Raw genomic sequence first — 14,144 nt, 5'->3', positions numbered from 1 at the left:
TTGCATCTGTAAAAATTACTCACCCTTGCTTCTAGAGTCTGTAGATGATGAGAATCCCTTCCCCATTGCCATGTTGGAGAAATATGTTACTTTTAAAAAGAGTGTTATCATTAAATAAACCATAACAATATGCTAAGGAGTGGCTGTTCATTTTTCTGCATTTGCTTAGTCTTGGGGCAGGGACATTCTAGGGCAGAAATCTGTTTCTTGCAAGGTCTCCTCTGTTTCCAGTCCTGTTCTCCATTTACTCTCTATTAGTGAGAACTGGCAGAATTTGCTTTAGTTACTTCTCTGAAAACTGCACATTTTCAGGAAGAGAAGTTGCTCATCAACCTTTGATGCTTTTCTTCACACTGATTAAAATTTACTGTACTTGGTAGTAATTCCTGCCAAAGATTTGTGAAACTATATCATTGGCAGTATTTACTGTTTTCAGAGATGATAAACATTTTCTTTCTCATTTTTATTTCTTTTTGGTTATATCTGTCAGTTTCCAAGAGGAGGCCTTTATAAGAGTTTCTCCTAAGGAATCGTCCATTTTTTCTTTCAAATAAAAATGAGTGAGTAAAACATGTATAAAGCACTTGGTTATTTGAACCATGAGACAATTAACTCCTCATGCAGCAGTTCTCAAATTGTGTTCTTTGGAACCCAGTTCTACGTCATGTTAATAGGAGTTACAGGAGAAAAGTTTTTCATGATAGAATAAATGTTAATAACACAAGTGAAACAAAATTTAAAAATTAAAAATTTTTTACTGAAGGACTTTTAACACCTTTAACATGCAAAAGGGCATTGTGAGTGTATAAGACAGACATAATACACAGTGTTTCCCAGAACTTATCTGAATTCAGTACCTTTTTTTCTATAAATCATCACAGAGGAAAAATAAATTTGAAGAATAGATTACGTAAAACACTGGTATAACAGCATCTTTTCCTAATTACAGGTGAAGAAGTTAAGAATAAAGGAAAAGTCTTTCATATGCAAGCCTTGACAACTTCATCATAAAACACCCTTCATTCCCCCTCCTTCTCTGCTCCCTCCCTCCCTCTGTTAATGCAGCAAATGCTTAAAAGCCCCTGATACGCACCACAGAACTGCATACTTGACTCATGCTCTCTAGTATGTATATAAAAGGAACTTTTAATATGAAGGAAATAATATGTTCACCTCCCAGTTTACAGTAATATTGTGAAAACTGAATGAAGCAATGCATGTAAAGTGCTATAAAAATCCAATTGCTCGACAATGAAATCTACGGACCAGCACTTTTCAAACATGCTGTTGTAATACACGGACGTGTTGAGCTTCATTGTGAAATATGTTGCAAGTTCTTAATATATCCAAGTGTGTGATATTATACGGTTTTTTGTTTTTGTTTTTGTTTTTTTTTTCGGTACGCGGGCCTCTCACTGTTGCGGCCTCTCCCGTTGTGGAGCACAGGCTCCGGACGCGCAGGCTCAGCGGCCATGGCTCACAGGCCCAGGCGCTCCGCGGCATGTGGGATCTTCCCGGACCGGGGCACCAACCCGTGTCCCCTGCATGGGCAGGCGGACTCTCAACCACTGCGCCACCAGGGAAGCCTACAGTTTTCTTTTTAAAGACAAAATATACTGTCCTCCAGGTTATACTTAAAATAACATCATTGTCATTCATTTGGTTTCTGACATGATTTATCAAGTGCGAGAAAAAGGGCAAGTGTTCTAGCCAATCTTTTGGGAATTGCCCTGGGGATGGATTGTCTCTGCCGTTGTTATGTAGCATGTGGAGAGAGCACATAAAGATTGCGAACTGAAACAGAAGACCCTGGGCCTTGGCATAGTGGACATTCATCATTTTGGTAAATTAAGAACAGTTTCCAAAGTGCATGATGTGGTGACTTGAAATGTTGTTGAGACATGGATTTAATCACATGAGGCTGGATAGTAGAGAATGAATCACTTGGTACTGACTGAGTTTAAGAGCTCTTGAAAGAAATATGATTTGAGAGAAAGTCCAAAGTTTATTCAAATATTTCTGTGAACAGCATGGGATGAAGGCACCTGCTTGGCTACCACCATTTTGCTGTGAGTGAAGCATGAATATTTTAAGGAGAATTTTTATGTGCATAAGGTGATGTTAACAGAAACCATGACAGCACTTTACCATCCTAGATTTTTCTTTTTGGGTTAAAGAATTTTATATAGGGGAAGAGTTATAAACTGACTGGAACTAATGGTCAGAGCAGATGAAATCAAAATTTATTGGAACATAGTGGCTGAGCACATATATCCTGTGAGGAGAAGCCATCCTCAGCACTTAAAGGGAAAGGGCACAGTGACTTTTCTACTTGGTTGCAATGCAACAGGTTTTATGATTAAGGGCAGACTGATTCTGCCCGTCTACTAACCTAAGGGCATCTAGCATCAAGAATAAGTGCGCTGTGCCTGCATATTGGTGCTGCAGTATATAAAATTGTGACACAGCATGACGCTTTTTGGGCAGATTTCATTAGGGCACACCGTCCTGCAGACAGGGCCAGAAATACAAAGCCAGATAGACTTTTATGTGCCAGTTCTCCACACTGAATTACCCTTTATTATCTTAACTGGCATGTATTCTTTTAGATACAGTAAAAATATGTGTCTTATTATTCAAGATTCCTTTTGGAAACTGCCAGCAAAGCACATTTTACCTATGTCTACCAAGGGCTACTGATTTTGGGGAGACAAATATGCCAATGGATGCTTTTGAATTCAATGCATGTTGTTCATAGAAACAACCCTCATCATGGCATTCAGCATCTCAAAAGACTCCCAGATCCTATTTAATACAAAGTGTCTCTGACATTACTACTCTATTAACGGAAATGCAAAGCTAATTGGTGTTAATACGTAATGTGCATGGGGTTTTGCGGTTTACAGAATGTTTTTCTTACACTTGCTCTCAATGTTTTTGGGGTAGAGAGGTTAAACTCATATGCCTGGATGCAGATATATACTAAAAGGTGTTAGGCCTGTTGAGGTTTTGTTGAGAGCTGCAAAGTGAGACAGAGCTGTGTTCAGGGACACTTACCTTGCTATTAGGGTTAGCTCAGTGGAGGGCAGTGAGATGGTGATGAATCTATCTCAGTTCTAACTCTGGAGGTATGTATACCAAGCTCTACAGTCCTATGGAAAGGTGGAGACCTCATGGAATGTGCCTTTCCTAGAGAACCAAGCCTTGGTTTGGGCACACAAAGGAAGGGTCTGAGAAGAATTACAGAGGTCACAGGACTCTGCAACATGACCAGGAGTCCAGAAAAGTCTTCAAGTCCCAGAGGGAAAGCAAGAAAATTAGGTAGAAGAACAGGCCAGACTAGGGAATAAGTATTTCAGGAGACAGTTGGGTCCTATGCTTGGGGAGATCAAAGACCAAGGCTACAAATGCTTCCAGGCATCACTGTTTGGAACCCACAATCCCCAAGTCCAGAAGTCATGGTGGAGCCGCTATAGAAATGGGTCTTGAAGACAAGACCTGGTCAAACTGAAGGACAGAGGCTGTTAGTTTTCTAATGTACCTGTGTATGTTAGGCTCTTCCCAGGGGATTTCAGGGTTAAGAAATGCATCACTGGGGTACCTTATTCTGCTTACTCTAAGGACTGACCAAGAAACTGAAGTTGCATATAAGAATTATGGGAGGACTCACCTGAGGGCTTAGAACCATGGCAATGTGGGAAGGAGGTTAGTCTAGAAGAGCAGGTGGGTCCCTCCTGCTTCTCCTTGTTTTTACTTCTTTTGTCACCACTACTCTTGCCCCTTTGAACCAGCTCTTAGTAAAGGAGGGAAATGGTGATGTTTCCTCAAAAACAACATTGGGCAAGAAGAGGAAGGAGGATGGGAAGAAAATCAAGGAGCTGTAACCAAAAGGAAAGGAGGTGTCTTTTGACTGTTTATGTTGGGTTTGCAGCTTGACTATCTGGGTACTTCTAAATATATTAGTCATCCTGGAACATTATTACCAGAGTCACTAGGTAATTTCTGTTTTTAATTACCTAGTGGTTTTTTAAAAGCTCCCCAGGTGATTATGATATGCAGCCAGGGTTAAGATCTAGTAACCTCTATGAATAGGCAATTTGAAAGACATATAAGAATTATAAATTGGGTACAAGAACCTGGATAGTAAAACTTTGGGGAAATCTATCTATCTATCTATCTATCTATCTATCTATCTATCTATCTAATATACATAATATATACATAATCATCTTATTAGTTTTTCACTTATCTATGACATTTTTATGATCCTGTTGTGAAGTTTTCCCCAAAGTATGCTCTGTAGGATACTAGTTCCATGCAATGTTTATAGGCTGGTGTTGACAGTGGGGAACACCATGCTTTCATACTGTGGCCATGGTACTTCCTGTGTCTACCCATTTCACCCACATACATTTGTAGGAAAGTGGAATGTAAAAGAATCCTCCTAGCCCCAAGCCTCTTTTTCTCTCTTTCATTCTCTCTCTCTCTTTTTTAGATTCAGTAAAAAAAAAAAAATTATATATTATATGTATTTTACTTCCTGAATACTTCTTTCCCCCCTTTCCTTGCTCTGCTTAATCTTCTTCTTCTTATTATTCATTCCAATAATATAATATGAAACATTCCCCAACTCAATTGATTTTGAATGTATTTTTTCTCCCTCAGAACATTGCTCTACAAGTGTCCTGGGGCATCATACTTGGGAATGTAACACTACAGTTAGAGGCTGAGAGAAGGGATGAAAATATCCATTTGGAGGGTGGTCTTTGCTGCCTGTGGCTGCCTCCTTAAATGTTTGCCAGTTTTCCATCTCAGGAGTGGTTCAGCCTCAGTTTAGCTCTTAAATTCATGAATAGCTCCTAAGATTCTTCTCATATTGCTCGTTTATAACTCAGTAAATTTCTCCAGGGCAGGAGGGATCCGGGGTAATGTGAACTGGTCAGACAGATATTCTTTCTTCCCTGTTTGCTGTGTTTGCCCTAGAAGTGATCTGGGCTACATAAAGATGGATGTACAGATATACTTATGTAAATATATACGAACTCAGAAATGAGGGGCAAATATGGTTTGCTCCCATGGGAGTGTTTGATGATTTCTGAGAATGCTCAAAATTTTAAAGCTGATCTTTTCTTTTTTTTTTAAGAAGATGTTGGGGGTATGAGTTTATTAATTAATTAATTTATTTTTGCTGTGTTGGGTCTTCGTTTCTGTGCGAGGGCTTTCTCTAGTTGCGGCAAGCGGGGACCACTCTTCATCGCTGTGCGTGGGCCTCTCACTATTGCGTCCTCTCTTGTGGCAGAGCACAGGCTCCAGACACGCAGGCTCAGTAGTTGTGGCTCACGGGCCTAGTTGCTCCGCGGCATGTGGGACCCTCTCAGACCAGGGCTCGAACCCGTGTCCCCTGCATTGGCAGGCAGATTCTCAACCACTGCGCCACCAGGGAAGCCCTAAAGCTGATCTTATAAACCTGAAAAAATGAGTTTCTTCTTCTATATTTGAGACCACTTCTCTCTGAAAAAATTGCTTTTAGTTCTTAAAGTACAATAATAAAAATTCATTTCAATCAGGTACAAAGGAGGAGGAGGTTAATGGAACTTGTTCTTTTTATGGTGTCCCTTAGCAAGCCATTTGAAAAAATAAGCGTGAAGAATTTGGTGAAGATTGTGATAATTGGGAAGAGGAGGCGTTCTTTATATTCTTGGAAAATTTTCCAGAAATAAGACCCACTGTCTCATTTCCATCTCTACTTCCAGAACACCCACATGCCACCATATTAAGTGCTATTTATGCCATCAGCCAAGAAAATGTATTTGATAAAGAACTTGACAATGGTAGGAAATTGATGCTCCCTATAACTTCAGCAGAAGGGAATTTTTAACTTTACTGCCCCATGATCCTGCAAGCAGTTAGGGAGCTCACTCCACTTTCTAAAGGACACTGACAACAGTAATAATATTCCATCCTTGATCAGAGGAAATGAGAGAGGAGCTAAGGAAAAGCTGAAAACCAAATTCTGTTATTTTAATCATTTTTTTTAGATGTTGGGGGTAAGAGTTTATTAATTAATTAATGTATTTTTGCTGTGTTGGGTCTTCATTTCTGTGCGAGGGCTTTCTCTAGTTGTGGCAAGCGGGGGCCACTCTTCATCACAGTGCACGGGCCTCTCACTATCGCGGCCTCTCTTGTTGCGGAGCACAGGCTCCAGATGCACAGGCTCAGTAGTTGTGGCTCATGGGCCTATTTGCTCCGCGGCATGTGGGATCCTCCCAGACGAGGGCTCGAACCCGTGTCCCCTGCATTAGCATGCAGATTCTCAACCACTGTGCCACCAGGGAAGCCCCCAAATCCTGTTCTTTTATGAGGACTAGTAAAGAATGAGAGAGAAATAAATCCATCTGGCAAACAGACTTTCAAATGATGACTTCATTAGTAAAGCAATTATTTGTTTTACTCTGGGACAAAACAAAATTGGGGACAGAAAAAATGGGACAAAATAATAAAGTTGTAGAGACAACATTTTGGCTATAACAATGAAAATGTTATTAGTATTTTTATTGTTGTTGATGCTGCAGTTGTTGACATTTAACCACTTTGGAATTTTTGGTACTGTTTGTGAACCCCAGAATGTTTTAATGTTTTTTTCAATTTCCATATTGCTTTCTAGAATTTTGTTCATTTCTGAATTTTACGCATCTTTAAAAATTTATAATTTGCTTTGCCTTTTCTGCTGGTTTTTGCCAGGTTTTTTTTTTTTTTTTTGCGGTACGCAGGCCTCTCACTGCTGTGGCCTCTCCCGTTGCGGAGCACAGGCTCCGCATGCGCAGGCTCAGCGGCCATGGCTCATGGGCCCAGCCGCTCTGCGGCATGTGGGATCTTCCCGGACCGGGGCACGAACCCGTGTCCCCTGCATCGGCAGGCGGACTCTCAACGACTGCGCCACCAGGGAAGCCCTGCCACGTTGTTTTTGTCTGTGATTGTGGCAATCAACCCAAATCAGAGTTGAATAAATTCCTCCTCTTTATGATCATCACCATACCTTAATGGGTGTCATATCTTAAAAATCAAAGAACTTTCATATTCTACAGGAAGGTATTTTATGTAGATGCTACCTTTTTTGTTGTTGTTGTTTAGCTTTACTAACATAAAAATAATATTTTATTTAACCACCAGAGGGAGTCCCCAAATCTACTTAAAATAAATAAGTAGTAAATTTTATATCTTTTATGGTTGAAAATAAACAATTCAAACAGCTGTGTGCTATGGCATGTGGGCTCACTTATTGGGTCTTTGGTACATCAAGAGCCTAAAACCTTGTTCTACTAGAGATACCACATCGTTTTAATTAACAGTTATTAAATAATAGGCTATGGATATTTTTCCCTAGGAGAATCAAGTGTTTCCATAGATATTATGCGGGTGTGGATTGGGAGAGGAAATTATGCAAATGTTTCCTGCAGGCAGAGCAGGGCTACCACACTGGTTCTCTCCAGGAATGAAGGGTCTTGGATCTCCCAGAAAACCTCTCTTTCAAATGTCAATCATCTTCTAAGCAAGCCTCTGAGTCACATTCCCTGCCGCTTGCCAGGTATCTTGTAGGACAATTCTTGGGAGGGGCACTTCCTGGGAGCACCGTGATGTTTCTCTACTGCCTCTGTACCTGACTTTAAAGCTTCTCAGAGTTTTCTCACATATTAACTCCATCAGCCCTACTTCATGGCCACAGCAATTGTTGTGCACAGAGGTTAAGCAAATTACTTGAGGCCATGGAGCAGATGAGTGAGAGACTTGGGGTTGCATCCAGTACTCTTAGCTGCGTTGGTTGGTATATTGCCTTCCATTGCTTCACAAAGCTGCAGGCTGGCCTGCTTCATCCCATCGTGCTCAATTAGAATCAGGTATTTTAATTCCCATTTCTGAGTTGAAGTCAAAGATATTTCACCACCGTAACTAGAATGTTGTCTCAATAAAAAAAAAAAAAGTTACAAACACTGAATAGCGGTGAAATATATTCATTCAGAGTCAGCATTGATATATTCTTCCTTCCTCATGTCCTTTAACCTCTTATTCTCTCCAGGCTGCTTACAAATACATTCAATGTATCAACAAGTGTTAACAAAGACACTGTCTCAATATTAGCATTTTGGACAAAAAAGATATTCTACTTGATGTTAGCATAACTCCGCCTTTGAACTAGGTAATTAAAACACTATTTGAGAGTAAAGTATTAAATGCATAAGGTCTCCTGGACTCCCGAGAAAGTAATAAGCTCTTTCACCCACAATGATTATTCCCTGGGCCAGTGTTTTCACAGCTGTAGTCACAGGTGCCCAGGAAATATGCCCCAGTCAGGCCCTGCAATATTCTAGCTCCCTCAGAAGCATGGGGCATCCTGAGTGCTGTGTTCGCCTCCCCTTGCCCTCCACTGGCTCTGCCACAGCTTAAAAAGCCACAGGGCTGATTTTGCGCTGAAGTACTGGGGTCCTCAATGACACACATTCTGTAACCTAAACTGAAATAAACTTAAGGCTGCTGTCTCCTCGGCTTACCGCAGGGGGCAGACGCCGACAGATCAAGTGTTTAAAGAAACAAATTCCCAAGGACAAGCAGGGAGCTACAAAAATGTAGAAAAATGAAAAGAATAAATTTTCAAATGTGTTTTCTGGTGCCACCTTTAATAGTACATTACATGAGATGGCATTTATTTTACTTATTTAAAAATAAACAACTCTTCATTAATGCTAAAGATGTATGAACTTAAGGTTTGAAGCTAGGTTGATAAAATTTTTCTGCAGAAAAATACTTCTGGATAGTGTGCCCTTTTTTACACTTTGCATTTGAAATTTAATAATTCTATGAATATGTTTACTCAGATGTTCTAATCCCCCAAATAATACATTCTTAGAAAATATTCTTCCCAAGGGAGAAAGGCCATGAACATTTTAACTTCCCTGGCCAGTCATTGATTTTTATCCTTTACTAGACTTTCTAAAAACCTGAGCAAAGGTCATAAAGCATTGTTATTTGCAATGAGATAAACTATATGCAAAAGTAAAAATAAACCTCCAATCTGTGGAAAGCATTATGAAAAAGTATAGCATTACTGGTTATTGCTCTATACAGACTTGCCTATGCTGTCTTAACTTTACTTTTTAGCATGATGGTGATGAGCATGGACACTGAAGCCTGACTGCTAGGATCTGAAATTTTGTGTCACTACTTACTGAGTTATCTTAAACATGTAATAATTTTTCTGTGCCTCAGTTTTCTCATCTGTAAAATGGAGATAATAACAGTACTTATCATGCTGTTCTGAGGATTAAATGAGTTGATATTTGTCCATTATGGATATTTATTTTAAAATAGAACAGTGCCTGGCAGTGGAATTTGTTTAAATAAAACACATATGTGTTTTTTCATAGCATCACTCTGCGCTAGGTCAACACTTTCATATTAACGATTGGGTCTCTTTTTCCCTGTCCACCCAGAATGCTTGTATTAGAAGTTCATTGGACATGAAATACATTCTGGAGCTGTCTGGTCTCAGTTTTCTTATCTATGAAATGGTGATGATGATCTTGTCTTGGAGGTCTGATATGAGATGTAGTGAGACAGCACATGTGAAATGCTTGGGAAGAGTTAGGCTATAATAGGCACGTAATAAATTCTCACTGATAAATAGAAATAACTATGTGCAAAGTCATCAGAAAAGCTCAGACAACCCACATAAAGATTCAAGGAGATAAAATGAGTATCACAGAAACGAAACACTTGTCTGTTAAAAGGTTTAGTCAGTTTTGTTGTTTGATTTATCAGATTCAAATTAGAACTTCTCAATCCATACTTTCCAAAGAGATTATTGAGACAGAATTTCTGAAAAATTTCTTCCTCTAGATTTCTTTTCTTCTTATTATTAGTCTTAATATTTTAGTATCAAAACCTTTTCCAGGAAAAAAGTTGAATGCACATATTATAAAACCTCTTCCTCTGGCTTTTGTAGCCATTTCTTGACTTAAACAATAAAAATTGCCAATATATTGATAATGAATTTCTACTTATTGGAAAGCCTTTTAGAAATACTTTTAAGCTTTACTTAGATGCATGCAAAACAAAAGGAGATACTTGTGTGTTTCTCTCTTCTTTGTGCTACTCAGTGGTGGAGGAATAACTACTCATGGTTTCCTTTGTGAGGATGATTAGAGAAAAAATGAAAACCATGCCAAGGACACATGAATTATTTACATGCAAAAAAGGGGTAAAACTATGTGGTGTGGAGGAGACTCCATCTTACTCTGAAAGAACTGAATTTCAGTATCAGATGACTAGGAATGTGTCCTACAAACCTCCACTCATACATTATGGCATGTTCAGTAAGTCACAGTGCAAATATTTATTGCCTTCACAGAAGACTTTGACATCTATGGGCAATTCCAGATAAAGCCTTGAGAACTGACTTAGTTCTGGTGAAAAAGAATTATTATGCTAAAACTGGGGGCTTGGTGGATGGTAGGACAGATTGAATTTAGGAATGTAGGTTCTTAGGACCACATAGGCCCACTGAGGTGTGGCAGAGTTTTTTGGAAAGCCTCTAAAGTAGGCAATTGGAAGGCAATGAGAAGGCTCTGAGGAAATGTGTGATCAATGGCCAAGAGTTGCATGGAGAATAGTCGGCTGAGAACTATGTGTTGAAAGAGTTTATGTCAGGGCAGTCCATCTAGCACCTAGACTTCATCCTATCACAGGGAGTGGAGTTTCATCCTATCACAGGGAGTGGAGTTTCAGGGCAGTGCTCTAATACTTAGGCAGACTGATAAAGAGAAGGCGGCACAAAGACCTGGTAGAAAAAATACAGCCTTACTAGGGCAGAATAAAGTTACTGAAACTGAGCTACAAGACAAAAGCTTAATTTTAGAGGTGAAGATATACCATGAGAGCAAGATTAGAAATGTCTCTGCTTAAGGAAAGGGTATGTTTTAAAACCTAGGTTTAGGCTGAATTTACAGATGACAGCCTTACTGTGCAATGTAATGAACACTATTTCACCAATATCTTACAGTGAGTACACTTACAAGTTTCATAAGTTGATTTCCTTTAATATCCTTTACAAAGGCAGATGGCATAGGAAATCAAGTGCAGTTCCGTGAAAGTCAAAGCAGGGCCATTCAGCATGTATTCCATGGATATATATGATCTACTTTTATGCCAAGGAGTTTTTGTTTTGTGTTGGTGATATCAAGAATTAAGAGGTTGGTCCATATATCTCTTCTTATGAAGAGCAATTGTTGGACAGAAATACATGAATATGGAAAGATGGGGATAGGAAGTAAAATAATTTTTATTATCTAAATCAGGAGGTGAATGATGGAGGCAAAGTAGACTTGTAGCGTTACACTTGAATTACTTTTCTCTTTTTCAAACATATGGTTTTGGTTTCCACCAGTAGAATTAGAGAGCTGCAGAATTTGCTCCTGGAATGGACAGCTCAAACCAAGCAAAGAGTTGACAGCATGGAGGTTGGCTCCTGACATAGATAGACCCCAGTGTGGCCAGACCTCTCTTATGTGAGCAGCTAGGCAAATGGTAAGCTGTATCCTGTCAGGGCTTGTTTCTTTTGCAGGCAAAGACAGCAGGGAAGAATGGTAGAGAGGCAAAGGCCCTGCTTGAATTATGCAGGGAGCTGATTATCTCGCTTTTTCTCTAAGGACAACTGGATCTGTGACCTAATATATAATTTTAAAAGATCAAAATAAAAACCCATCAGGACATAAGAATTAACCTTCCATTGCTAAATGCCTGGGAAAAAAAAGGAGGAATAGTTTTTTTGAGGGACAAAGTTGCCACTGAAAAATCCTGTACTCAGCCAGATTATTGGTCATGTGCTTTGGCAACAGAAAGTTCTTTTCTCGTATGCAAACTCTCAGAAAATAGGCTGCCAACGTTCACTTCTGAAAAAAAAAGAAATTCACCAGTCAAACAAGAGATTAATTAAAATAGAGATCACAAAAATGAGGAAGTTGTGGTATAAACTGTCAGCCAGTAAGCTTTGAAACTATTCAAACATTGCTTTTTTTTTTTTAAATCAACAGCTGTAAAAATTCATGTAAATATAAAAAAAAATTAAGGGAAGATACATATCATGCATTAATACCAAACTGAACCTCAGAATCCAGATTATCTTTTACTAAAACTAGGCAGTGAGGTGGGGTTGATGGAAGGAGGAGGGGAAGTAAAGCCTGCTGGGTTTCTTATCTTTCTTAGGAGGAAGCCAGTGGATGGCACTTCTACAATAATATAGAAAAATTAAAAAATATATATATATATATTACAGTACATTTTTTTAAATGTTAATTTTTAAGTAATTAGTAGAAACATAAAAATAGGGTGGTTTCTAAATCACTACAGAAACTAAACAAAGAAAATATCTGTATAGAGAAAGACAAGTGAAAAGGAAACAGCAAGAAAGCCCAAAATAAACAGAGCACGAAACGCAGTGATGCACATATGACAATATTTCCTATACAACCATAAATGAAAAAAAGGTTAAACTCACTATTAAAACACAAAGATTAAAATTTGGCCACTCCAAAATATATAAATATGCAGAAAAGAGAACCTAAAACAAAATAGTAGAAAAAGTAAACAATAAAAGGATGGGCAAAGGTATATTCAGCAAACAAAATCTGTTATTTATTATGAGTGAGACTATGAATAGCCACTGAGACATAATTCCAAAACCAAAACAGTAAATGGAAGAAAGATAAAAGCTACTATTCACAGTGAAGATAGGTTAGAATCAAAATCTAAGCAGGAAATAACATGGTATTAACATATACAAAGCAGAAACTGCTAGAGGAAATGGGAAGAAAATAAGACAGTGCAATGGCTTTGGGACATCTTATGGCCAGTTTCAATTTTTGACAAGTGATAAGACATAAAATAAAGACATAGAACTGTCTAATTAGTAGATTTAATTATTAGACTGATAACTGACATTTCTTCCTTTAAAGATATTTCATCCTTTTCATTTTCCTTACAACATTTATCAAACTGATGATACACTAAACCACACAAAAAAATCCCAATAAATTCCCCAGTTGGGTAATATTTTAGATCAGTGGCCCCCAACATTTTTGGCACCAGGGATCAGTTTCGTGGAAGACAATTTTTCCACGGACCGGGGGCAGGGGGAGGGGGATGGTCCAGGCGGTAATGCGAGCGATGGGGAGCGATGGGGAGCGGCAGATGAAGCTTTGCCTGCTCGCCCTCTGCTCACCTCCTGCTCTGCGGCCCAGTTCCTAACAGGCCGCAGACCAGTACCAGTCCGCGGCCTGGGGGTTGGGGACCACTGTTTAAGAATAATCCTTCAATAAATCTCAAAATTAAACAACAATATTCACTACTATGTAGAAATTAAAAATTATCCTTTAAGGAGCTCTTTATTAAAGAGGAAGTTAAAAAGAAAATTTCAGGACTTGTATTTTTGTCAATAATGCAAAATACATACCCTGAAAAGCTTCACTATAGTGTACATTTTATATGGATGAAATGTAACAAATCATTTTTAATGTGTTCACTATAATGGAAGGAAATCCCTAGAGGTAAAAAAAATAAAGAGTTAGAAAACTGATTAGGAAATAAAACTGAAATCCATAACTTTCCTGCAGAAGAGTTCCAGAAAACCAAGAAGCTGTCTCAGGAGACAAAGCCTTGAACCTAAACTGAGAAAAGAGTTTGGGATTGACATGTACATACTGCTATATTTAAAGCAGATATCCAACAAGGACCTAATGTATAGCACAAGGAACTCTGCTCAATATTCTGTAATAACCTAAATGGGAAAAGAATTTGAAAAAGAATAGATACATGTATATGTATAACAGAATCACTTTGATGTACAACTGAAACTAACACTACATTGTTAATCAACTATACTCCAATATAAAATAAAAAATTAAATAAATAAAAATGCAAAGAAAGGGTTAAAGTATTATTAGGAAAAGATTAGATGGAAAAAAATAAAACAAAACAAACAAACTAAAAACAACAAAAAAGAAATGTTTCTTGCGAACAAAGGCAGAAGACAAGATTATTTGTTTTGGCGATTACTTTCAGTGGGCAAAAAATGAGCAAAAATGTCTCCACTGAGA

The sequence above is a fragment of the Stenella coeruleoalba genome (assembly GCF_951394435.1).
Source record: "Stenella coeruleoalba genome assembly, chromosome: 17".
NCBI classification, from domain to species: domain Eukaryota; kingdom Metazoa; phylum Chordata; class Mammalia; order Artiodactyla; family Delphinidae; genus Stenella; species Stenella coeruleoalba.
This window is presented reverse-complemented; position numbering follows the sequence as displayed.